The sequence below is a fragment of the Channa argus genome, chromosome 13, assembly GCF_033026475.1.
Source record: "Channa argus isolate prfri chromosome 13, Channa argus male v1.0, whole genome shotgun sequence".
In the NCBI taxonomy this organism is placed as follows: Eukaryota; Metazoa; Chordata; class Actinopteri; order Anabantiformes; family Channidae; genus Channa; species Channa argus.
The window spans coordinates 12,926,547-12,944,962 of record NC_090209.1 but is presented as its reverse complement, the minus strand read 5'-3'; the positions used below and the strand labels follow the sequence as shown (position 1 = coordinate 12,944,962).

General features: G+C 37.3%; 1 protein-coding gene across 1 annotated transcript in view; it reads right to left on the bottom strand.

Moving 5' to 3' along the window:
- The window catches only part of LOC137140251 (chemokine-like protein TAFA-2), a 71,987-nt gene that overhangs the window by 14,119 nt on the left and 39,452 nt on the right, over positions 1 to 18,416 (bottom strand). The gene's annotated exons all lie outside the window — the stretch shown is intronic.

Here is an 18,416-nt window from a genome sequence, read left to right as displayed (position 1 = left end):
TAAATTGTCCAGGCAGTGCTTTTGAGTACAGATAAACTTTTGAGCTATTGATCAATTGCAAACCATCTTTACAATGTTGATGTGGAAAATACAGAAAAAATGTTAGTTTAGCTTTGCTTTCCTCTGGGTAAAGACTTGGATGTTACAGGTTAATTGGTGGCTCTAAATTTCCCTTAAGTGTCAGTGCAAGTGTGAATGGTTGTCTGTCTGTGTATGTCTCTCTGTGATGGTCCTGAGATAGACAACAACCTAGACAGCAGTGCCCAGAGGCAGTGCCTCTTGCCCTGTCTCTCGTGCTTTAGATTTGATTAATTGTCTGGGATGATGAAAAAATATCTGAAGGAATGCACTTCCTTCTTTTTTACTTTTCTCACTTCTTTTTTTCACAAAGAAGATGAAATACATGTCCGGGTATTGCACTGAGTTACTGATGCTGGTGGAATGGAGCCCGGAGGTGACGTAATGACTTTGGCTCTCAGTTAGGATATTACTGTTTTCTGAAAGATTTCTGAAAAATTAACAAGGGAAAGAAGGTAATGTAAATTGTTGTTGTGAACAAACTGTAAGAAAGAGAAAAAATGTTTTGCCATATGTGTTGTGTAGACTACTTACATTTAAATTAAAAACCCACTATGTTTGGATTTTTTTATCATTTAACGCAGTTATGCTGAGCAAATATAGCAACCAAAACTGAAAATTACTGCCAGAGTAACAAAAGCAGCTACTGGATGATAGCTAGTGGATGTTGGATTGTAGACCATGGATAAATTCTACATTGATTGTATGACTTTTTGACAGTTTCTATGTAGAGCAGTTCAAGCTGGCTCTCTTTTAAAATAACAACATTGTAGACATACGTTCAACGCCAAGACAGTGTTTTGGCAAAGCAAAAACAGGAGCTGACAGTCCCTCATCAGGTCTGATTAATGTGGTGCCATGATACATGAATAAAGAGAAGTACATCATTCTCTGGTTGGTCTTTGTTTTTGTAGATGCTCCTATGTAATGCTTTGATTTTATTAAAGGCTTTCTCATAATTTTAATGTTAAGAATCACAAATGTTTTTGACTACTGTTTACTTTCATTTATTAGATCACTTGCTGTCTTGCTGTTGTTGATGTTCAGGTGTTTTTCACTTGGATATATTTAATTGGCAGTTGGGTGAGTAAAAAAGCACAATATACAACAAAAAAAACTGTGATTCAGTATATCCCTAAATAACTCACACAAATAATATGACGCATCAAATTACTTCATGTATCTATGGGCCATATATAGATGCACTGTATAAATCACGTATTTAGTATGAATAAATATTTAAGTATTTCCCGGAGGCCCAACATTTTCTATTCACAAAGAGCATATCTTGAAATTAAAAAATGAGTTCAGAACGCTTGCCAAATTAATTAGATTACAATGAACGTTACTCAGCACGTGTGTGTGTGCTCATCAGTGCGTGTACGTCCATGCATTTGTGTTAATAATTAGATTACACTGGCCTTTGATATGGCACCATTTGTTATGAATCGTAAACACAGAGCAAATTAAAATTCTGTTTAAGAACCAGCCAAGAAAATTAGCATGGAGAGAAAAGGAGGCACGCACACTCGACCACTTGTGTCTTCTCTTTCCATAGCCCTGTTTTTTATTCTCTCTGTTATGTCTGAATGCTTTCTGCATGTCTACAACTCTATCCCCCTTCTCTGTTGCTACACCCAGTGTTTTTCTACAAAATTTCATTATACTTGACAGGCGGCTGATGGGTCAGGGGCAGGGCAGAATATTACAGTGAATTTGCTGATTTAGTTTATTGAGTATTTCTGCTAAAAATGTTGTGTAAATAGAACAAATATTTATTGAATGCTATGTCTTTGGATTTTCATATTAACAGACTACTGACTTTGGCACATAACAGCAGGAAAAAAAGAGGAACCATGACTCATTTTTCATTTGATTTAAAAAAAAAAAATGAAGGGAAGTGGGAAGATAGAAACAAACAATAAACTTAGGTTTGGTTTTTTTGACCAAGTTTATGCAGTAGCTCTAGCTAGTGTGGCCAAAATCATCTAAATTGAATAATATTTCTTACTGGGCTTTAAATGTTTTTAGGCAAAATGGAATTAAACTACAAACTAACTTAGGTCTATTTTCCACTTGGGTGGCTCAGGGAACAGGGCAAAATAGAATGTGATCAAGTTCTGGCTTAATTTCTGGGCAGCACTGAAAACAAATTTTACAAATGACCAACAGTTTAGACAATCAAAGCAAGTTGTCAGTGAATTGATCTTGTTTTCTAATGTTCCCTCATTCCCAAAGCACAACAAAACACAATGAAATTAACTACCACAACCGCTGTGTGGAAGAATAGCCCAACACAGCTTATTCCCCTTTCCCACCTGCAATATTTCACAAACATATACAGACATACAAGCACAACCAGCAGAGCCACAGAAAGATTTTATCATGTTGCTTGTCTTCCATATTCTATTCAGTGAAACAAACATGAAGACACAACTTGTGAGTGCAGATTTGAAAATTACTGCAGCAAACTCTTTTTATAATGTGTTATCATAAGTGTTATTGGTGCAGCTGTAATAAGTAAAGCTGGAGTACATCTGAATATTGTGACATCTAGCATTTGTGTATACCAACAGAACTTGCATGGGTTAAACACAGGCTTGTTTCTGTACGCAGCATGCACAAACGCTGTTCTTTTCCAAACCATCCAGCAGCTCAGCAGCCCTTCGTGAGAGAATGAGCGAGTGACCACAATTGGAAACTGTTTGCTCACAGTTGCAGCTCCTGCTCAGGATGTGACAAAAATAAAGCGTCAAATAGAGAGGAAGAAACACTGGGAACTGGCGCACAGGAATTTATATTTGAAAGGAAAAACCAAATACTGTGGGTGTCCACACAGAGGGGATCATCCCTGACAGAAAATGCGTCTTGCCAAAAATCACCCATTTCGATACCCTCAATTTCTCGGCCTGCATGGAAACAAAAACAGCCTCGGCATCATCAGGCACTATAATGCTTGTTTCAGATTGCATTTACTCCTCACTTCAGTTCTGTCATGCAACTGGCTCACTTTCACCTTAACAAAGTGACAATTGTGTCATTCAGGATGTGACAAGCCGCCTGCTGAACCACTTCATCTGTATCACTTTCCCTCCACCACCACCTACCCACACATCTATCCCTGTACTAATCATCCTGACTGATATGACACCAGCTTGTGCCAAATTGTCTGCCAGTCCTCCAAACCACGCCTCCAGTTCTACGCCACTGATCTTCATCCACATTTTAATGCAGCACAGACAAAAAAATGTAATCCCCACCACCACCATTACCATCCTCCTACCACATCGTAGGAGATATTAGCTCATGCGACAGGACGGGCCCGCTGACACATGCTGTGTCCTGTATTAGTAACCCCACCATCGCTGCCACCACACAGCAGAAGATTTGTACTAATTTGTGCTTCAGGCGAGCTATTAGGGCAGTGAACTGGCTATAAATTGTTAATATGCTCAGATATATTAACACAGCATTACCACTCAACCATTAACCTGTGTGTGTGTGTGTGTGTGTGTGTGTGTGTGTGTGTTTAAGCCCCTTATGTTTTAATCCCTTTGTTAATTGTTAACTCTGACTGGAGGTGACTTTTCACAAGCCCTCTGAAAATGTCCATGTCTCCCGCTCTCTCCCTGACATTAGAAACCCACCCAGTGCATATAGTGCACATTTGCATCTTTTTTCCGCCTCCTGCAGCAGTTTCTAATGTGCATTGTGGGGCAGCTTAGAGCCAGGCTAGCCTTTTTTCATTGCTGTTTTTTCACTTTCTTTCTCTTCCTCTCTCAGTCGTTTTCCTCTCTGCGTCTCTGTGTCATTCTGGCATACCAGTATAGAGACAGAAGCACAATGACTGTGTTCAGGCCAAACAGCCCCCCTCCTCCTGTTTTAGTTTTGTCAGTCAGCGAACGGAGAGGAGAGAACTATTGCACAGGAGCCATGTTGATGAGGTTTTCATTCCATCTGAATTCTCTCCCTGTCAAAGGAATAAGGACGAACACTCGTAAACGTCAAGCTCTGCCTATTTCACTTTAACAGGTCGCCATGTGCTTGTGTGCACACGTGCGTGAGTGCATGTGTGTGTGTGTGTGTGTGTGTGGGTTAAGGTTGTTGTTTATTTCACCTTGTTGTAGAGGTGTCATTCCACAGATCTAGATAAATGGCCTGCTATCACCCTGTTTACTCTCAGTGAAAGACTGGACACTCCCATATGTTACAACACACACCGTCAGTCAGCACAATGCTGCTGTCATCTGCAAACCTTGTAAGTGTAATTTCAGTCATACTCAATGTGAAATGGCATGTTTTGCTGATTATGATATGTATTTTGTATTTAATAATGTAAAAATATATGTTTCTATTTGTATTTTTATTTAATTTTAAATTTTAATTTTGTATATTACAATTCTGTTAAACATCATCTTGTAAAACAATGTATGAAGTTTGTCACCAAAGCCTACATAAATTATGATTTTGAGGAATATTAAATTTTGAATACTTTATTAAAACACATTTACTGGTAATCCACAAACATGTAAGAGCATTTGCTGAACACATGCAGGCTACAGGTGAATAATAATAATTCTCTGATATAATTCTGGTTCATGTAGGGACTCAATGTTATCAGTATATATCACTGTAGCATATCACGCCAAAATAAGTTGGTTATTTTACTGAGATCAATGGATTTGTGACACATTTGCTTCGAATATGTAGAGATCAGCTATGGTAAATGGTAAATAAATAAAAAAAGACCATTGACTAGTTCTGAAACTTCTTTATACTGTTAACCTTTGGGGAAACGGAAAATACAGAAATGGAAAAGTCCAATTCAGAGGCTGCACTGCTTCAGACAGTTTTATATTATACCGCCCTGTCATATAAACAACCACCATAAACAAAACTGGACAGAAGCCCCAGTAGAATCTGTTCACTCACGATGTTCGAGCATAATATAAGCTGTTTAACCGGGGGTGTTATTTAAAAATAAAAGTAATGGGAAAAGAATCAATGGTTAGATGAATAGCTGCAACCTTCATCGAACCAGTTTCCCAGAAGGAGGGAACCAGGGTCTTGGGGATAAATATCAACTTTGCACATCATCAAAGTACTATACCTTTTTATAAAACATATTTTTAATACGTGAGAATTCATCATCTATGTTGATCATTATGTTCATCTATTGAGGATAAGTTACAACATACACTGTTTTTAATATATTTCTATTTTTAATGTTTTTAGCATCTTAAAAACCTCTAATACTGAACTACTGCATTTCATTGTTCAGTCCATCTTCATGTCTGTGCTTATTTATTACTCTGAACTGTCACACTCAGTAGTGTGACATTCCTACCTATATTTGCTTGATGTTGGTCTTAAATGATGTTGGAACATACTGTAATAATCTTATTATTAGTGATAATATTTCTTTGATTAAGATGCTTAATTCATATTTCAAACAGCATCACTGGTCATTGAACCCTGGCAGATGACCCGATGATATCTGTGATTGGTGCGTTTGCCTCATCTCTTCTTTTCACCTCTCTTCTATCATGTCAGCACTTTTGCTTGAACTGCATTCATCAGGACAGATCATTGCATCCTTCCACTCCTCTCCCAGTTTGCCTTTCTCTGTCTCTCATCCCATCCCTCACTACAAAATGAAAGGGAAACCCTGGCGTGTCTGAGGCTGGCTAGCAGGAGAGCCAGAGGTAGAAAGATGAGAAGAGAGAGGGAGGGTAGATGAAAGTAAAGAGAAGGAATGAAAAAAAGGAGGAGAGGAGGAGAAGTGCAGCCTGCTCTGAATGAAAATGGTGTGAACAAAGACGGAGTTTGTGTTAAAGGCATGATTAGTCTCTGTTAGGACTCTGTGGGAAGGAAACTGAAGAACCATCATAGTTGGGCTATTAGTGCACAGCAGGATAAAACTTAAGCACACTCCAAATCTGGCTGATGCAACTTTTAAAATATTGAAAACAATGAGTCAAGAAAAGCCATTACTTTATGCTCAGTGCCAGTCTGTACTGCTCAGTTGGGCATCTGTGTTCTGCATCAGCTTTTAATAAAAAAATTTTTTTTTCGACACTTCATAACATATTTTTAATCCGGTGGCCTGGTTACAACTGTTAACTCTACATGTTGGCTTCTAGGGATATGTTTGTTCATTAGTGTTTATGTTGTAAGACCTCTTTTATCATGAAGTATAACTTGCTTTCACTCTCTTTAATGTGCATGTTACACAAAGGTGACAGAAGTAAATACAATCAAGTGAAAGTCCAAGTTCTTGTCCAAAAAGAAAAAGTACTCCACTACAAGTAAAAGTAGAACAATAGGAAATTTGTGTATTGTACTTTTAAACTTGCTTATTGCTTTGTTTTTCCAGAAATCAAAAATGTTCAGGCCTTGTAGAGTTTAATTCATGTACAAATTCAAAGAGTGAACAACTCCCAAAACCGTATTTCTGAGGATTTTTCTTTATGAAAATCATTTTACATTCATTCACGTTATTTCGTGCAGAAATTTACCCTAGTGGCAGTCAAAATGGGGGCTACACACAAGTGAACTATTTAAAAGCAGAAAATATTTATTGTGAACTCATTTCAATGTTGTGATCTAACTGCAAACTAAGATTCAAAGCTGAGAAATTTGGCTAGTAATTAATAAAAAATTTGAACAAATTATTCTGTTACTCTCGAGTCTTTGTGCAGAACAAAGTCAGCACATGTGATACAGTTAAGGTGGAGCAAATTTTAGAGACATTATGTACTAAAACATGGTTAATCATTTATTAGCCAGTTATATATTTTATTTAGAACGTAAATATATCAAATAAATATATTCGAGCAAACAGTTTTTTCCTTTAAATGCTAAAGTTCAGTACTTGAGTAAATGTACTTAACACCACTGTATTTATGTACATGTATTGAAGGAGGAAAGAAAGATTCTGATTTGCTGCAGTGAGTACAAGGAAAGTCACTGGCTCAATGAAAGTGAAGTGTTTGATAAAATGTTAATTATTTGTATAAGTTTCTATTGCACCCATCTTTGGCCAAACAACAAAAGTACATTTTGCCAGCTAATATCTGGTCTGACCACACTTTAATACTGTTTCTGTCTATCAATGATGATGTTTTTGTTAACATTGTCCATAAGCTTGTCCCTTGCATTTAAGTAATTAATTTGCTTTGTCAGTTGTAGAAAAACGTATTATTGATTTAAACCTGCTGTCACCTGTCTCACCTTGTTTTTACTGGCGCCTCTTTCACAAGTTCAAGTTAGTGTGTTGCAGCCTTTAAGCCTTTAAGATAAGTTGGTAAGAAAGTCGTCCAGGGATCACAGGGTCAGTGGTTCCATTCCATAGTCCCTCCTGGTTATGTCCTTGGCCAAGTCACTGAACACAAAGTTGTTCCTGGTGGGTCAGGTGACTACCTTGCATGGCAGCGACCACCATCAGTGTGTGAGTGAGTGTGTGAAAAAGAAGCAACAATGGAAAAGCGCTTTGGGTAAATGCGCTAAATAAGCAGAGCATGTTGACATCTTCTTGATTGTCCAGTAGCCCTTCAAGGTGGGGTGACTTTGTGTTTTCATCAATGTGTCCCAGCCTGAGCAGAGGACTAATAAGCAGCCTACAGTAACTGAACACACATTTTAAAGACACAAGACTGTCTTTCTACAGATCCCTGTCACAGCACCATGTTTTCAAAACTTAAAGGAAATCACACCAAAGATTGTGTATCACAACAGTACTCTCGCTTTAGGCAGCTTCTATAATTCATTTCACTCCCTCTGGGGGAAATATTAAAGAACTCAGTGGTAGTGGAGTAAAAACACTAAACACTTATTCATGTGATACACATTTCACAGCTTTTTCTTTCTTATAAACAGGTACAATCTGCTCACACTGCTTCAGGAGCTTCAAGGAAAGCTGTGGGCAATGTTCAAACATATTAATGTGTGTGTTTATCCCCACTCCTTTTCCCCTGGCGACATATTATTTACACATACAAGAAAATGGGGGAACTTAAATTTAGTTGTTTGTAACACTTCAAAGCAAAACCACAAATTCTGTAATTGACATTCCACAAGCGCAATTAATGTACTCTGTTTTTTCCTTAAATATCAAGGTGTCATTTCATGATGAATTAAACTGAGGCCAACTGTTGCTGAGTGAGAATCCACCCTGATCAGTTTAGATTTTCAAAATAGTGTTTTTTTAGAGTTGAATAAAACATTTGAATGGAGGGTATTGGACAATCATAGATTCAGAAGAGCAAATAGAGTATGAGTTTAAAGTGATTTATGATGTTCCTGGTTGTTACATTGTACAAGTTTGAAGCAGACCATGTAATTTTGACAAATAAAAAGCACCTACATTATCATGGTCTCGACCCACTTCTGCAGTTATGGTATTGATTCCAGTACTATAGGTGCACACTTCAGCATGCTTTACTGTAGCATTTCAAGTTAAAAAGATAAATGATTTAAAGGGCTTTTATTTTTTTACAATGAGTAAAAAAAAAAAAAAAAAAATACAATTTGTTCTTTTAATACATCACAGATTTACATTTACATTTGCATTTAGTCATTTAGCACACGCTTTTATCCAAAGCGACTTACAAGTAAGTAAGTACAAGGCACAAGGCAAGCAAAAATTTATTATTTTGATTTATATTTTTTGTGTGTATATATATATATATATATATATATATATATATATATATATATATATACTTTCTTGTATTACTATTACAATTTGTACAGTACATAATCAAATTCTCTGAAGAGTTATAACTCTGGGTAGTCTCACAGTACAGTTGATTTTTTTAAAAACTAATTTATTAAGTTGTTTCTATAGCTACAACCTCTAGTCAGAAAAAAAAATAAATAAATCTCAGCATACATTAAGTTGAATTGAATTAAGATTTTGACTTCCAAAGTTAAATAAACTTGAAACTTTAAAACTTTAAAACAAGCACAAGTTCATTCCTGTGTGATTATTTACAGTTTAAAGAATGACATTTCATCATGCCATTTGGGACGGTAGGCATCTGAGGAATGAGTTACTTCCATTTTGTTTTGCTTGGCTAATAAGATTATCTAAATCTATCAACATCCTTAAAAAACTAACATTCAACAGGGTATGATGTCAGTTTCACATTCTCTAGACAATGATACTTCAGAATACACGCACAAGGACACACAAAAGACACACAGAAAAACGTCCACAACAAGCCTTAGTTTTTCCAGCATATCTTTCCCATAGATGAAAAATCTGATTAATTAATCTGAACCAAAATAAGCACAAAACACTTGGTGAGGGATTGAGTGATTTGTGCTTTAATGCAGCCCACAGAGTATTTACAGTGGTGTTCTGCTAGGATTAGTTGTGTGAGAGGATTAGTAAAGCTGCATTACTGCTGTTTTATTTTACTCACAACAGCAAAAGACTAAAAATAAAAGCCTCTTAACCACATTTAGGCAACATGAGAGGCCAGCCTGGACAGTTGCAAACATGGTGCTTGTGTCCTTTTTAAAGACATGTGCTTCAAAGAGATGTACATAAACACAAACACAGGCACTTTCTCACACATTCAACTTTTTGTACTTAAATCTATAATCTAGTAATCTGCTGAAAGTAGCCCTGTGCAGCATACGCTCCACTTGGAAACACTGTGTTATGTGAGTTAAGGCGATGATGTTGCTGAGAGTGGAGCATATGCAGATACTGGCTGGATCAAGAGTGTAGGAAACTCACAGAGAGAGGATAGGATTAATGTAAAAAGACTGGGAGAGAGAAAGAGAGAGAGATAGTGAAAGAGACAAAGTGAGAGAGAGATTTGCAGAGACAGCACTCTCTCTCTCTCTCTCTCTCTCTCTCTCTCTCTCTCTCTCTCTCCACCACACTCTCTCTCTCCCACACTCTTCCTTCTTCTTCCATCAGCACTGATCACAGCACATCAGTGAAGTAAAGTGCATCCCATCCATCAGTGTAGAGCTCCAGATCATATGCATACACTTTACTATATAAACATAAGCATTAAATCAACCAAGACAGAGGTGCTATTAATCCAGTACATTCTAATACAGTTGAGATTACACATAAGAATTGTTCAGAATTCTTCCCCAAATTACATTTAATTCAATTCAATTACATACTTAGATTACAATCATAATTTAGTGATTATTACTGGAGCCAATTTTACAATTAGATGTATATTTATTTAGTTTATGTTTGATCCATATTTTCATGCTGTGGCTCTTATTTTGTTATTTGAATTTCTTCCCTTCATAAATTCAAACAATGACTGGTTTGTCCAGGATATTTGTTATTTTATTAAGTCTACCATTATTGGCTGTTTTCTATCAATGAGCATCCATTATCTCTGCATGAACCTAATGGGAACACTACTGTCGTTCTGCTTCTAATGAATTGTTTTGAAAAATGAAAGTAGGAACTTATATGGAATAATATTAAATGTTCACAAATATGTTGCATTCATTATTCATGACTGGAAAAACTCTGTAAAGATGCAACTTTCTATCGATGCAAGAGAAGATAGGTAACAGTTGAGAAACAAAATGTAACAGTTTTAATACACGTACTTAGATGGTTCACAAGGTAAAATCCAGTCATTTGTTTTCTTTCCAAACATCGGGTCATTTGCAGAATGTCCTGAGACCATAAATCAAACCATGTACATGAAAGTTGATGGAAACTGGGGCAAATGAACCCAGTGATGCAGAGCAAAGCACTTTGAAGAGCTTAGAATTTGGCTTTTTGACAGTTATATAATAGCATCCTGGGAGTTATGTTTTTCAATGTTAATGCTAAACTACACATAAACAATAATTTACTAATACCTGAGGAATATCAGGTGTAAACAGTTATGGCAATTCTGCTGTATTCATCTGGGGCAACATTTTTTTTTTTTTACAACCAAGAGCTGGTGGTAAATATTAATAGAATTTACAGTGAATGAGTTGGAGTTGTGACAATGTGTTCTAAATGTGATTGATGCTGCTTTAATATGCTGTAACCAAAATACTGGGGTTTCTGCAGCATATTGTTGTGTCATGGTGTTTCTCCTGCACACTCTGCCCAGGTCCAAGTTCCATCTAAACCAAACTGAGTATTTACAGGAGGCTGAGTGAGAACACATCTGACATGCCCTGTTGTGTGCTACATGTGTGAAAAGGCAACTTTGGTCATTGTCTGGAGTTCAAATAAGAACATGTGAACACTATATTTATGTGTTCTACTGTGTTCTATGACAGAGATTATAAAGCATCTGAATTTACCCCCTGCACCTAGTTGTCTACTTGTTTTTTCTTGGTAGGAAAACACTACTGCTGAGATGTAGAGTTTTTAGTCTGATGAACCAACAACCTTCAAGTCTCAAAGTACAGTAAGCTCCTCTGGTCATCCTTGACTCCAATAAAATGCTCTGTATTGGTATACATATTTCAGCACATCCCCCTATATTTGCCAAGAGCTTACTTGAAAGAGTGATTGCCATCTCAATGGGACTTTCATGTAAAATAAAGCCAAAAGAATTGCACACACAGAATTGGAAATTCAAATACATGTATCTGTAAGAATGTGTTCTTATGAATACCAAAGGCAAGTATTGTACAAACACATAAGAACCAAACCGCTGCACCACCCACCAGGCAAATACTTCTGGAGGACAAATTGGAAATTGAATCATAAACTATAAAGAGCCAAGGTTGAGTTCAGCTGTGGAAGAAAAGAGAGACGAGATGGAGGTGGAGAGCAAAAAAGAATGAACGGCTGCATTAAATAAAAGTTCACTTTCCCTCGTGCCCCTGCAGAAATTCATGCTGTGCTACCTGATTGAAATTTCCTGGTTTAATAGCTGTGAAATAAAGTAAAAGTTGTGAAAGAGAGAATATGAAACAGGGGGCAAGGAGAGGAATGCAGTGGTAGTGGAATGACAACGAAGGGTGGCAAAGACTTGGGAACTAAAAGACAAACACATCCATGTTTTCAATGGAAATTGAATTACTTTATGACTTGTAAAAAAAACTCCAATAAAGACTAATTAATCATTACTATTTTATTAATACTATATCTCATTCTGTTTAGCCACACGTTTGCTATAACATTTCATTTGATATAGTGGCTTAACGAAGGCAGAGAGTCAATAGAGGCTTTAGTTTTGCTTAAGAAAACATCCAGTTGTACCAAACTGGCTCTATGCAGGGTTGGCTGGTGAGTTAACAAGTAACGATTAACACTAATGAATGCAATGAGAGCGCCCCAAACAGGTTATCTCTCTGTGCAGCCACAGGAAACTTTCCATTTATACCAATTAGTGCTAACAGATAATTAGACAGTGACCACAGCATGGATCCGCATGCAGTATGTATTAGCCTACTGTAAATGTTGTTGTTTTACTCTTAGCTTTTTACTTCTTTTTACTTTTAACTTCCCAGGGTTTCTCAAGTTCTTCATGCCACAAAATGTTGTAGTTGACTTGCATCACAGTGGGACAGTGGTTAACTCCCTTCACAGTGTTTGAACCCACCAACCAATCAACTGGGCCCTTTCTGTGTTTCTGTGAGTTTCATGTTTCTCCCGTCACATTAAACATCTGTATTATTCTTTCCTTGATTGTACTGTTTGTACTTGGTCTCTAATAAGTTACTTACAATAGTTTAGAACATTTTTAAGTTACAATGAATTATTTTACATTCTTTCACAAAACAGACATCCCTTTATTAGCCACAAAGCAATGAGACCATTGCAACATCCCTCTGTTGATCAGTTTATTAATAAATATCTCTACATCATTAACAGCTATTTGATGGATTTTCCTTTTTCAAGCGTTGTGACTTTGGTGATCTTTTGGCATTTACTCTTTTCCTCACCATAAATTTAACATTTTCTTTTTTGTGTGAAATGTCTCAAGATGAAATATAGTAGCTTCTCCTTGACTTTGCATTTCAAGCTATCCTAAACTCAAAAGTTTTAAACTGTCCCAAATTCTGTTTTATGAAAAAATACCTGAAAACTACTGGCACTGCCATCAGTCTTAGAATTACTTTGTGCTAATTAGTAAAGAAAATGGTGATTAGACTGACACTTTCCTACCACTAAGCACTTAGTGCTTCTGCTAAGGAAATGAATGAAACTATGATAATGGTCATAAACAATAACCTATTTTACATTTTTATTACATTTTATTATATTGTTGGATTCCAGAAAGACTTTCATAAGAGATCTAAATCACGGCTTTTTGATCTCATTAACCCATCTATCATCCAGAGTCACTGATCTCAACCAGTGAAACACACTCACAGCAGAACACAGTATACACAGTTATATGCAAAGCACATGGCTACTCCTTAGTAACCCAATCACACCCTCGCAGTCTGCTTTTGTTTATCTGTCGACCTGGTTCCTCAGGCATAGTCCATGCATCACACTGCCTGCTAGCAGAGTGTATCTCCTTATCTGGCATCACCTTTCTACTTCTATAGATATTCATTTTCTGCATTTGGTGAAAAGTAACAGCGGTAAACACACTTTCCACTGGTAGAAAACCTATTTTTGCTGCTTTGTGGTTTTCCTGTTAAATATTTTAGCAAACAGGCAGTCTGTCTGTCTGACAGACATAAAAAAGTATTTCTCATCTCTACATTCACTGACTATGTGATAGAATCATGTGCGAGTAGGAATAAACACAAAAGATTATCCTGTGATATGCCATGAAAGGCCAGAGTGTCTTTAGTCTGTTATCAAATACACTCCTGGCACCTTAATAACTGAATACATAACGGTTAAAACAACAAGTGCGTTACCAAGGACGCGCTGATTGGTGAAGGTGAATATATGCAAATGCAGTTCCTTGGAATTTGTCAACACGAATTGAAGTGGTGCGAGGGGGTAAATGAGAGAGAAAGAGAGAGAGAGAGCCAGGGGCTGTATAACATCCATACTGATGCACAAATGGGCAGATAATAATTAACAGGTATCTTCATTACTGCGGGGCAGTGCGACAAATATTGTGACGTGTTCAGTGGTAACCAGTGTGACATTTATTCTATTTGTAGTTTGCTAATGAGCAAAATGTAGCTATTAGCAAAACGGTAATAAAATTCAAACCAGCTCAGTCTAAACTGATGTTGAAACTATCTTCATTTTTTATAGTATGTGTAGCTTTTTAGTTGAAAATATCTCTTACTAATGCTTTACCTGATCCCTACCTACCTTGCTGCATTTTTTCATGAGCTGTTATGTTCTTCATATTGGGTGGAGATTTTATGGTATTCACACACACAAGAGAAGTTGTATCTTTGGGGAATCTGTATATGAGCTTTCTGTTCATATTATCACTGCACACTGATTCAAACACGTACTGTATGATTTTACATTTAGAGTTTTTACACAGTTAAGGTGAAATATGTGCAGTATCAAAGTTCACAGTCTGGTCCTTTTAACGCCTGTAAACTTGTTTGCCAAACCTGAACATCTGTTCACATTTATTTTTTACTTCTTTCTTATATTAATAAAAAGGTGAGCATGAATTTCACATAAACTCCAGTCTCTTACGCATGCTTCATCCCTATCCTCCACCCTAATGTCCATACTTTCCACCTCACTACACAAAGGGCATGTGCCTGTCCTAACACTGAACTTTGGCATTCAACTGAAATTGTTAAAAGTCTAATTATTATTTATTGTAAGGACAACTCTTGGATTATGCATCATGTATTGCATGAGATTGAATGATGATGATCTATGAGTTATCTGTCCCAGTCCCAGTAATAAGTTGTTCTATTCATTTAGCTCTCTCTCTCTTTCACAAACATGAACACATTATCTACATCTCTTGATCAGTGAATTTAAAGTTGTAGGGGATGCTGATGTGTTTGTCAGCATGACTAATTTCACATTTGTCATTTTCAGCTTGAATTTTTTGCAAGCCATATGGAGCCATGTTGTGGACCAAGCATGGAGTGCAGCTTTACTCTGGAGCAGCCACTAAGGAGGGCAGACAGCCTGTCTCCACACATTACATTACAGTGAGCATGCATGTATGTGTGTGTGTGTGTGTGTGCATGTGTTTGTGTGTCTTTTCACGTGCATTTATGGCAGGCCTGTTTTCTGCGCCTGAGTGAATGCATGTTCATCTGAGCTTGTGTGAGAGTTGTTCATCTTAGCATCCCTATACACGTTTGTCCTTACATCTCTATTTCCCCTTGTGGGCAGACACAATGTCTTTCAGACTAAGTTGAATTCTTAGGAGCCTCTAATCCGTGGCGATGTATAGAGATTGCAGCGTATAGATCAACAATCAATGACTTGACAGTGTGTGCTGAAGTGATCAGCATAATCACGTTTCTGCTTCACTTCAAAATACAAGCCAAGCTGTTTCTCCAAGCTTGTTGCTGAAGCCACTGAGACGTTAAACGAAGGCCTAGACTTTGTTGACAAAAAAGATCTCTTCTTTGCAAGATATCACCCTACCAAGAGTATTAAACCTCTGTAGTCAGAGTATAAAGCTAGAGTTTTCACATACTGTTGTGTTGTGAATAAGGAGAAAACATTGCAAAACAAAACAAAACAAAACAATAAACTATATAATTGATAGTGTGCATTATGCAGTGTATCATCAGCCTTTTATGCAGTAGTATTTGATATACTGCAGTAGTAGCTACATTAGTTCTAGTGTTGAACCTGCAGGCTCAGAACCTCAAAGCAGTTCCTGACTGATTTGGTAAGACACTCCTTTTCATAGAGTCCTTAAGCCCTTCAGCTTTCACCAACAACTGAACCTGCTACCACAAAACGCCAGAGCAGTCTTGTAAAGGCCTTGAGCCATTTGGTCAGAAAGATCTGAGCTGTATTCCCTCTCAGAACTTCAGTGAGAAAGACAAGCAGAGAAATGTGTTGCGGCTAATATTAACCTTTTTTTTTTTTATTGAAGCCAATTGTCATTGATATGCATATTAACAAATACAGGTTTCCCTGTACAACAGGAGACTGTTAATACTGTGCATACTTCGACTAGGTTAAACTCAGCATTCATTCTGTCAATCTCAGCACAGACAGGGCATAAACTTCTGCCCTTTTGTGTCTTGTGCTGTGTTTTGTGTTTCTTTCCCAAGAATTCATCTCTTGTAAAAAGATATACTATACTGTATTTTTATTCTTATTAATTCAGTCCCGTCATTGATGCAAAAATTAAATTCTCTATAAGATGAAAGTATTGACTAAAACGAAATCCCTTAGACTGAAGAAGCTGATTGGATAGGTGTCAAAATGTTTTCAACATAGAAATAAAAGTCCAGTAGACATGAATCAACCTCCAGGTGACTAAACAGGAAGTTTTCATGTACATTGTTTAGATATAGAGATTTTACACATCATAAATAAACCTAAATAATTAGGGGCGCCTGTAGGGCAGTTGGTAAAGGCAGTCGTCCACGGACCACAGGGTCAGTTGTTTGATCCCCCGTCTCGGCTATATGTCAAAGTGTCTCTGGGCAAGACACTGAACCCCTAACAGCCCATTCCCATCCCCAGCTGTGCAGTGCCGTTCCAAGCCTGGTAGAAATTGGGGAGGGTTCCATCAGGAAGTAAAAACTGTGCCAAATCAACATGCAGACAATGATCAACTGTGGCGACCCTGAACTCACGGGATAAGCCGAAAGGACAAAAAAAGAAATGCAATAAAGAAATAAACCTAAATAATTGCTTAGACATAGCACACTAAGCCGCTATATTTGATTTATGCTATTCTACAATTAAAACTCACATTAGATGGAGAAAGTGGCTGCAGCAACCATGATGCAACAGAGTACTCTATTCTTCTGAGCTAAATTGGCTTCAGCCACAGTCTCTGCCTAGTAACATTGCATTGTATTTTTCTTTTGCCAGCCATTACAGATTTCCACATTTTATTCCACTGTAAAAGTATTTTAAAATGGAAAGCAAATGTTGCTATAAAGGAAACAGTAAAGGAGTCAGAATACTTTCCGCTGTGACTAGATATGTGATTAAGAGAAAGAAACAGCATGTGTGTGTTGCATTTGTGGGAGAGCATCAACCTTGAAGTGACCTAAGGGATTGGATACAGTAATTATGAATACTCATCTATTTTATTTCCCATTCAGACAACCTGCAACTGGATAATGTCATAACTCCCTGATTACTCAACAATCAATCACCTACAAACTGGAGCACTCAGATGCTACACACAGACACACACACACAAAAACCCATGTCACCAAAAATACTAACACCATCAGTACTGTGTTTGTCTTCAGAGAATAGTACGATAAAATAACTGTGACTGCTAAACTTTTCTTCTCGTGTGACTTTGCTTTACATCGCTCTCACTCTGTGTTTTCAGTGTTTTGATTGCTTTGTGCCAACCTCAGCAATTTACTGAAAGCCCAGTGATCTGCCACAATAAGAGAGTCTCCTTCGTCTCTCCATGTCTTTTCACCATCCTTCCATTTATGAAAATGCCCTTGCATTGTCAAGATCTCTCTGTGAGAGGAAGAGATAATGCCTGGCAGCCAGAGAACAGCAAAGTCAATCTCACACACATAAACACACAAGTGCACAGCCACACAAACAATGTTTATAGGTATTCGCACTCCAGCAAGGACACACATATTTTCTGTACACGCACATAAACTCACAGAAATAACCTTGTAGTCTCCACAAGCGGATAACATTATAAGACGTTTTCAGTTTCTGCAAAGAAGGCCAAGGGATGGGTGCATTATCTGTCTAAGATTCTGCATTCATTTTGAAGAATTGAGGAAAAGGCTCAGACTCATCGATCATTTTCCCTTTTAGTCATCCGCTAATGGAACAGCCGTACAAGGCAGATGTTGAGACATACAACACTAACTGCACTGTAAACATCTCTTGTGACAGTGATGTTAGGCAACAGTAACAATGACAAACAAAGACAATGAGTTCAGAGGAAGGGCAGCCGGTGCATGCCACTCTGTCACGACATCCCCGCCAAAGGCAGAGCTTAACATTTTCAAGTCATCCCTGCCTATCATGTGTAGTCAAACACAAAATCCACTATCATCACTTCTTGGTATTATCCTTAGGTGTTTTTATCATAGCCAATTACTTATTTTGGTCAGATATGATTTTAACATGCTGGTCATATTTCTGCCTTTGGTCTGTGCTTTGTTCCATGAGGTTGGAGAAGCAGTCTTGAAATAACTATAAAAAACACTAGAAACTTTTTCTTTCATTAATCTCTAGCAGACTTTATTCATGTTAAACTGCTTAGTCAAATTACGTGATACACTAACATAAACTATAACCATCAAAATTGTTAGAAAGC